This window comes from Sycon ciliatum, chromosome 9, assembly GCF_964019385.1.
Source record: "Sycon ciliatum chromosome 9, ocSycCili1.1, whole genome shotgun sequence".
NCBI classification, from domain to species: Eukaryota; Metazoa; Porifera; class Calcarea; order Leucosolenida; family Sycettidae; genus Sycon; species Sycon ciliatum.
Genome location: NC_088651.1, coordinates 23,254,514 through 23,263,395, shown reverse-complemented (window position 1 = coordinate 23,263,395; position 8,882 = coordinate 23,254,514).

The following is an 8,882-nucleotide window of genomic DNA, read 5'->3' as shown; positions in this document are numbered from 1 at the left end:
ACTTCAACAATGATGTTCTTATGTTGAGAACATTCTGAGAAACTCCTGGCCGCTTGCCCATGTTGTTAGTGCGAATATTACGCCCAGATGGCGCAAGGTACCTATAAGTGTTACATACCTGCCCACTTTTGCAAAACCTTAGATAGGGAGACTGGCACACCTAGGTTTGAAAATGTATACAAAGGTAGCTGTGAGTGTGAGGCATGTGACAAAATGTACTTTTGGGTGCATGTTACCACCTACGCTCTACTGTCCGCTAACACCACCAGTTACTTGACAATCAGCACATGCGATAACATTGCACGATACTTTTTTGCAGCTACGAGTGTGGCACGCGTTTTTCAAGCTCGTAGCTTTTCGTTTTTTTGGACATCCCAGGCGGCATCAGGCCGGACTGGAGATAGCTAGGTGGGTAGTAGTAGTAGTAGAAATAGTGTAGGATAGTCTAGATAGTTAGGTAGGACCAGGCAGGAACCCTTCGGCATGGGCGAGCTCTCTGCTGAGGCCGTGACGAAGCTGCTTTGCACCCTCCCGGGGATTGAGCAGGGTCTCCTTGCAGTGATGCAAACGCTGGCAAAGTTCGCGACCGAGTCTGCTGATCGCGAAGCGCGTATGAAACGCAAAATTGGTGAGCTGGTAGCGGAAGTAAAAGATTTGAAGGAAGAGTTAGTTGTTTCAAAAAACTCCGCTATTGCCTGGATGCAGTCGAAGACGACGAGAAACAGCTCACCAGTTCAAGCAGACGTACATTGTACGCAAAGTAGTACCGGTAGTACCCGTGCCAGCAAACGCAGCGCCAAGCAAGCTACAGCTCACATGGAACCCAGCAGCACCGTATCACGTACTGGCGTCACAAGCGCGGATCGAAAGCCCCACGGCCCCCAGGCCCAGGGAAGCGGTGGCTTGGCAAAGGCAGAGTGTTCTGAGTCACAGCCCAAGACAGATGTGACAGAGTCCAAGTCTCAGACAGATGTGACAGAGTCCAACGGCAAGCCAATCTTCCATGTTATCGAGGAAGACTCATGGAAGCTTGTCTCCTCAGAACCACCCAAGAACAAGCGCGCCGTAGTGTACGTGGGCAATATCGCCACAGATAGCACTGAGAGCCACTTCAGGCAATTTATCAAAACCAGGAGTGAGTTTCTGGGCGCCTCTATTCCTGTCCACACCTGCAGTGTATGGCTGTCAGAAAGTGGGCGTGCTTCCGCCAGAGTGACCATCGATGCCACTTCATTCTCCACAGTTACAGCGCCCAACTTCTGGCCAAGACCCCTTTACTGCAGGCCATGGAGGTTTTCGGAAACCAGCCCTGAGGGCAGCACCAGCAGTCGCTGCCACAGTAGCAGAAACAGCACCTCTGCCAGTGTTCTGACTAAACAGCAACAGCAACAACAGCAGCAGGGCTCAACCTCCTCTCCGCCGCCGCCGCCGCCACCACCGCCGCCACCACCACTGGCAGACATCATCTCCACTCCACTGCCTGGGGGCCAAAAACGGAGAAACTCCCACCTCTCCCCACCAGAGGCTGGAGACCTGAAGAGATCAAACGGATCTGCGCCACAACATGACCTACATGTTCACCAATGAAGCGCTTCCTTAGGCTCCTACTCACCAATGCTTTTGGCCTAAAGTCAAAGCTTGGTGAACTTGCACATGTTGCAAAGTGCTCCTCACCTGATGTCATCGCTGTTACGGAGACAAAATTCTCAACCGCAAAGGTCACTGACAGTGAGGTCTGTCTGTCCGGATACGCTCCTCCAATCCGACATGACAGAAACGCTCATGGAGGCGGAGTTGCCATCTGGGTGAAATCAAACATGGCCTTCCAGCACCTGGACCGGTTCAGCACGGAACACCACGAAGTGATATGGATATCTGTATCAACAACTAGCCGGTCCAAGATTGTTATCTGTGCACTTTACCGATCAGGCTCCACAGCCGGGACAGACACCGAGCTGATCGAATACCTTGATACCCACCTAGATGAGGCCCGCAGCCACGGTGACTATGTTATCCTCGCAGGGGACTTCAATGTCCACAATGCAGCATGGCTAGGGAGCACCAAGACTACTTCGGCAGGAGAAGCAGCCGAGGAACTCTGCTATGTTCATGGCCTGGAGCAACATGTCAGCATCCCCACACGTGGAGACAACACCCTGGACCTTGTGATGTCTGACTTCAGTGAACCGGTTCAGGTGAAATGCCATGCCCCACTGGGGTCCTCTGACCACGCTGTCCTCACCATGGACTTCCCTATCTCTGCGTTCCGTGAACCAAAAACCACACGCACTGTCTGGCGGTACAACCAAACAGACTGGAACCGCCTCTGTCACTTTTTCCTAGCCTATGACTGCTCAACTGCCTTCACCACCAGCGCTGATGAGCCGTGCGCCAATATCACCGAAGTTATCCTCCAGGGTATGTCACGTTTCGTCCCATCCCGGCAACTCACATCCCGGCCGACGGATCCGGCTTGGTGGACCCCTGAGTGCACGGATGCCATAAAAGCAAAAGAGAGGGCTTGGGCTACTGCCAGACGGCAGAAGTCAACAGCAGCGCGGCAGACAGCCTCAGCAGCCACTCTACGTTGTAATGACATCCTCCAGCATGCCAAGGTGACCCGCCTGGCTACCCTGCGTACTAAGCTCTCCAAAGCTAGCCTGAGTGACCGCTCGTGGTGGTCTACCATCAAGCAAGCAGGTGGCAGCAGCAGAAACACGTCCATCCCAACTCTCACGCCCCAGCCTGGTTTGGAATGCGTATCGAATGCCGAAAAAGCTGAGTGTTTTGGGCAGTATTTCGCCTCAAAGTGCAGCCTGGGCGCCGACGACATCCCCGCCAACCAGCCAGCGACTGATTTCCCCCACGTTGCTCCGCGCACGGCTGAAAAGCTCTCAACGGTTCGGTTCCGCCCTGCCACTGTCAAGAGAGAACTCCGGCGCCTAAATGCATCGAAAGCTACTGGACCGGATTGCATTCCCGCGCGAGTTCTGAAGATGTGTGCCCACCCCCTAAGTAAGCCACTCTCCAAACTGTTCTCCCTCAGCTTCTACAGCATGGTTATGCCGATATGCCGGAAAACAGCTAAAGTCACACCCATTCACAAGAAGAAATCCAAGAACCTGCCTCGACACTACAGACCTGTGTCTCTGCTGTCTATCATATCCAAAGTGATGGAAACAATTGTCAATCGTCAGATAACCAGTTTCGTGGAGTCCCACAATGTCATCTTTGCGAAACAGTTCGGGTTCAGAAAGGGCCTGAGCACAGCCGACGTCGTAACCAAGCTCCACTGTGAATGGTCCAGAGCATCCGGCCTAGGAGGAGCCGCCCATGTTTTGGTGATAGACATAGCAGGCGCCTTTGATAAAGTCAGCCATGCTGGCCTGCTGCATAAGGCTTCCGTGTACGGTCTAGAGGGCCCGCTTCTCGGAAGGCTGGAAAGCTACGTGCACAACCGGCGCCTGCAGGCTGTTGTGGGCGGCCAAGAGTCCTCCCTGCACCATATCCAAGCAGGGGTACCAAAAGGTAGCATCCTTGGACCAAAGTTATTCCTCCTGTACGTAAATGACTGCGAGGACACCTTGCCTGCTGGTGCTGAGCTTGCCACGTATGCAGATGACACGACACTGTATCAGTGCATCTCTGCCACCGCCAGCATATCCGACTCTGCAGCACATCTCCAGGAAGCAGTGGACGCCGTCTCCCACTGGGGTTCCAAGTGTAAGGTCACCTTCGAGCCATCCAAATCTCAGGCCCTCATCATCGACCACCGCAAGCCTCCCCCAGCGTTCCCACCAGTGCTCTTCAATGGAGTGACTGTTCCTGAAGAGAAGGAAATTAAACATCTGGGCATAGCATTCGACTCGCAACTGTCCTACGCAGCACACCTCCGGGCCGTGGCTTCAAAGGCTGCCCAACGCCTACACTTCCTGAGAAAGGTTGCGCCCCTGTTGGACTCCAGCGGCCGCACGGCAGTCTACAAAGGCGTCGTGCGGCCAACAATGGAATACTGCTGCCTGGTGTGGATGGGGTCAGGTACACCCAGGCTGGACAAAATCCAGCACAAGGCACTGAAGGAGATTGGCCCAGGCGCCTGGCTCCCCAGCCTGAAACACCGCCGACTGGTTGCTGCGCTTTCGTTCACGTTCAAGCTGTCTTACCTTCCAACAACAAGCCCCCTGAAGCCCATCCTCCCACCTCCAGCCAATCCCCGCCCAGTGGGTGGTCGATCCACTAGGTTAGCCACGGAGACTGCCCACTGCCACCCGCTCCAGCTCAAGTCGACGCTGCCCGTGCGCATTCGTAGCAGCCTCCAGGGTTCCTACCCAGACTGCATTATTCCCTTGTGGAACAGCCTACCAGCGACCATTCTACCAGCACGGCCGCAACCCAGCCAGCTCCAATCATTCAAGGAAAATGCAACAAGTATCTGCTGCACCTGAACTGGCAAGCAGCCACCGACGCCCTATGAAACGGTTTAGACCAGTGCCTCATTAGCATCCTCCCTCCCCCCCCCCCTTACCACAATGTGACGTTATCTTTCACTCTGCTTCTCTCACGACCATCTACCCATTGTCCTTGTGTCTCACTATTATTCATTTCCCTTCTTCCTCCCCTCTTCATGGTTTTACTGCATTATGGCGCGCTTTGTCTGTGTAGACGCCGAGACCTTTGAGATCGGCAGAGCAGCCTGGCTCCGCCACCACGTCTCGCACATATTCGGCAATATAGTGGACTTTCGTATAAAAAAAATAAAATAAAAATACGGACATACGGTAGATCTACTGACGTTCTACAACTAACTGGATATAGGTTCTAGTACCTCTAGGATGCGAAGTCCAACAGTCTTCCAGCTAGGAAGGCTCTGGGTTATAATTATGATAACATAGGAGGGCTTCACAGGTGAGACTTTTCAGCCTGCGCTTGTCTTGTTCGCGCTCACCTTTCCCTGCTATGGCATCATAATAACTTAGAAACTTCCAAGTTAGTTGGAAGGCTGCTGGAGCGGGCATCCAAGACGTGCTAGAGTTGATAGGCAGTTAGTTGTAGAACTTCACACCGTTAGTCTGTGTCCTGCAATGTTATCGCATGCGCAGCTGATCAAGTAACTTCTGCTGTTAGTGGACGTTATAGCGTAACTTGTAGTTCTTTGGTCCTTTTCTGTATTATAAATTAATCCTTGGATCTCCATCCGAGTCTGTCCCATTTGTATACTCTTTATATTAATATTTAATCTGCGGACAGAATTTTTTCATCCTTTATGGCCTCATCGGCGCAGAACAGAGGAAATGAGTCCAAACCTGATAGCAATTAAAAATACATTTTCCAAGCAAGAGTTAAACCAGGCCCGACCGTACCTTGCCAGAGTGCTCAAACGGACAAGTCAGTGAGCTTTTTTCTCTATTTATATATTTATTGGAGAAAAGATTGTTAGAACGTATCAAAGGAACAAGTCAGAAGACCCACAGCAACCTACATGTGCTTCTCGACAATCCATTTCGTACTATGTGTGTTCATATGCTTGCTTGTGTACTTTGAACGCGTGTGTTAGTACATATGTGTGTGTGTGTGTGTGTAAGAGAGAGAGAGAGAGAGAGAGAGAGAGAGAGAGATAGAGAGAGAGAGAGAGAGAGAGAGAGAGAGAGAGCGACAGAGAGAGACAGAGATAGACAGACAGAGACAGAGACAGAGAAAGACAGAGAGAGACGGAGAGAGTGTGCGTGCGTGCGTCTGTATGATAAAGGTGTACGCCTCTCTGCCTCTCTCTCTCTCGTCCAAGAGTACGCCGGTGTACACGGATCTGCTCACATGGTTGGTTAGGTAATTCGCACTATAAACGGGAATTAGGCCCAATGATATAAAGGCGAACTTAGAATGATATAAAGGCGAATGGACAAATCGCATTTGTAAAGGAAAGGAACGGACCCTGTTTGCATGCTGGGGGAATATGCTGTGTGGAACTACATTCGCACCAGGTTCAATCCGCACCCCCCCCCCCCAACTCTCTTGATTACCGAGCCTACCATTGCAATTCTCACTTCCATCGGTAATAAAGTTTCAAAGGGTAAATGACATTGAGCGCCAAAATAGGTTAAGTACAGTTTACTCTTTCACGAAGACTAACGCCAAACAAACAAAGGGACAAAATATCCGAACGGAGAGAGAGTACTGGAGTATAAGCCGCACCCAGATATTTGTACCAAAATCCCGACATCGACCATGGAGTTCACCGTTCATTTGGCCAACATGGTATTAGCCTTGTGTGAATTACGAGTTCGGCTTACACTCCTGAAAATACGGTCAAGGCAGTTATGGATACTGTAAAACCGGAAAGCCTAACGAGTCACAAAGTCTAACGTTTTAACGACCAATTATGTTTCGTTATTTGAAAATACGTTATCACTAGATGTCTGTGTAAAGATGCGCATCGAGATGGGTGGCCAGGTAACCATCGTTAAACTTTCTGCACATAATCACGACAAAATTACAAAAACGTTAAATTTTTTGATCGTTAGACTTTTCGGTTTTACAGTAATACTTGATTCAGATGGGCAACGTACTTTGATGTAGCGTTACCGAGATGCAGCTCGTCATCCACTTGTTGACCCATAGACCGATTGTCGCACTCTGCGTGACATGGAGACGCTCCAAGTAACCAATTTTGATACCATACCTCTAGTCCACACGTAAAGCAGCCATTGCTTGATCACCTGAAAGGCACAGGAAGTGCAAAAGGTGTCTGCAGACGCTATTGCCTCCGGTGCCAGTGCATGCGCTTGCCTTGCGCTCGTAACTGTACAGGGAGTTGTACAACCACATGGTATGGTATTTTGCTAGTCCCTATCATTCGCATGCTGCACCTCCAGGATCTGTCCTGTGCCTGTGGCATGCGCTGTACGAACTCTGATAGTTGTCACCACTCTGATGGTCATGTACAGGGTGTGCGGTGTTCACACAGTCTATGTATGGTGAGACGGTTTCACTTCCCCTACACCAGCAGCTGACAGTGGTGGCACGCCACGCGTAACGCGACCGTTGGAGACGAGCCAGAGCCACTCATCTACAGATAATATAAGCCACACTTCTCCAAATATTGGAAGGAGATGTGAAACAAATCTCCATGTCAGATGCATGTACCCAAAGTGCGGGGTTATGTCCAATACTAGCTGTTTTCACCCTCTGAGCAACGACATGACAGGATTATCGAGTTTTGGGATGTCTCTTGCGATGATTATGTAGTGACTGGGCCAAGAGACGTGACGTATACCTTCTGTAGAGCACTGTAACATCTACTGGCTGTACGGACGCAGCACGTCTTATGCGCTGGTTAGGCTGGTGAAGAAAGTTTTGCAACGCCCCTATCTGCAATCATAGCCGTGAGAAAGAAAGACTCTGGTGCCTTACTCGAGAGGAGTCGCTGATATCGGATTCACCAACTGTTCAAAATTGGAAATGACGTGTGTGAACAGTGCGAAACGATCCATTCCCTTGCCGCACTCGCCACCTATTATTCCTTGTACTACCAACACGAATGGGACTGCGAGCAGTACGCAAATAGGAGAACCCTGGCCCTACTGGACGGAGACGTGCCGAGGTCGTCCCAAACTCATCTACAACGGCTATGCTTACACGCAGCACAGGACGACCTGTGGTCACGTGACGCACTGGCAGTGCGTTCGGCTGCGAACCGGCGGATGCCGCGGTCGCCTGAGAACCCGGCGCGACAACGTGCTCACACCACAAGGCGTCGTAGCAGCACACAACCACGCAGCCGAATACAATGCTCTAGGAGAGGCTAACCAGCTATCGGAAACATGCCATTCACGCACCGGAAAGTTACCCAAAGATAGTTGTTGGCAGCAGCACCAAGTTACAGCAGGCCATCGAGTTCCAGAGCTCTCTCCTCAGGGCAAGAAAACCTTCGCTTTACCCGTCACAACGAACGATGATCGACTGAGTCATGGTCAACAAGCCATCGCAATGCATCCCACTTCGTCCTTTCCCAGCATGATACTCACACCCACGAATGCAGGCCAGAGTCCCAGGACGAAGCTGCCTAGCCGCTGCCCAAGCCAGTCGGATCATGCTAATGTAGTCTGCAAACAGCCCCGTGATCATCGCCGGCATAGGTTTGATGGAAATCCTGTACCGAGCCAGACCCTGAGTGTAGCAGCGATAACGAAAGGACACGTTTCCACCGCGCGCTCAAACCGTCTACAGCCAGCTTTGATGCCCACCTCTCCGCTTGAACCAGCCGAATGTGCTACTTGTACAAACCAGACGGTCGGAAGCTACGCGGAATACACAGCCGAAATGTACGTGTGTGTTACACAATATTGTAGATCTACATCAGACGAGAGGTCTCAACTGACGTATGACACGCAGAAACGCGCAGTCCACCAGGCGATGGAGGGCTATGACGACATGCCGGCTCTGGTTCCAATTTCCTCTTGTCGCTAACCAACTTCACGGTATTTCTCGACACAGATGTATAGCAGATGGTAACGCGAACGTGTGGACACGACTATAAAATGGGTATACAGCAGTGGTTGCAACTGACATTCTGCCACTGATTTTCACACTCGAGTCAAGAACCGACTCTAGATGTCTCAATTTGTTTTGTATATGTATGTATGTATACTTTATTTGAATTCGAAAATCCAAACGAGCACAAATGCTCAATGACAAGGCAGCATCCAATGTCATGTGCGTAACATGCAGTGGTGGGTTCAGACATGTGGACGCACTGAGCTGGTATCGGATATCAGTTTTCCACACAATAGTAGTACACCTTTAGTGAAGTCTTCAGCAGCTTAGTCAAACTTGAACTGGTCAGAAGGGTTTTTCCCGGAATGTCTGTGTATTGTGCCAATACTAGT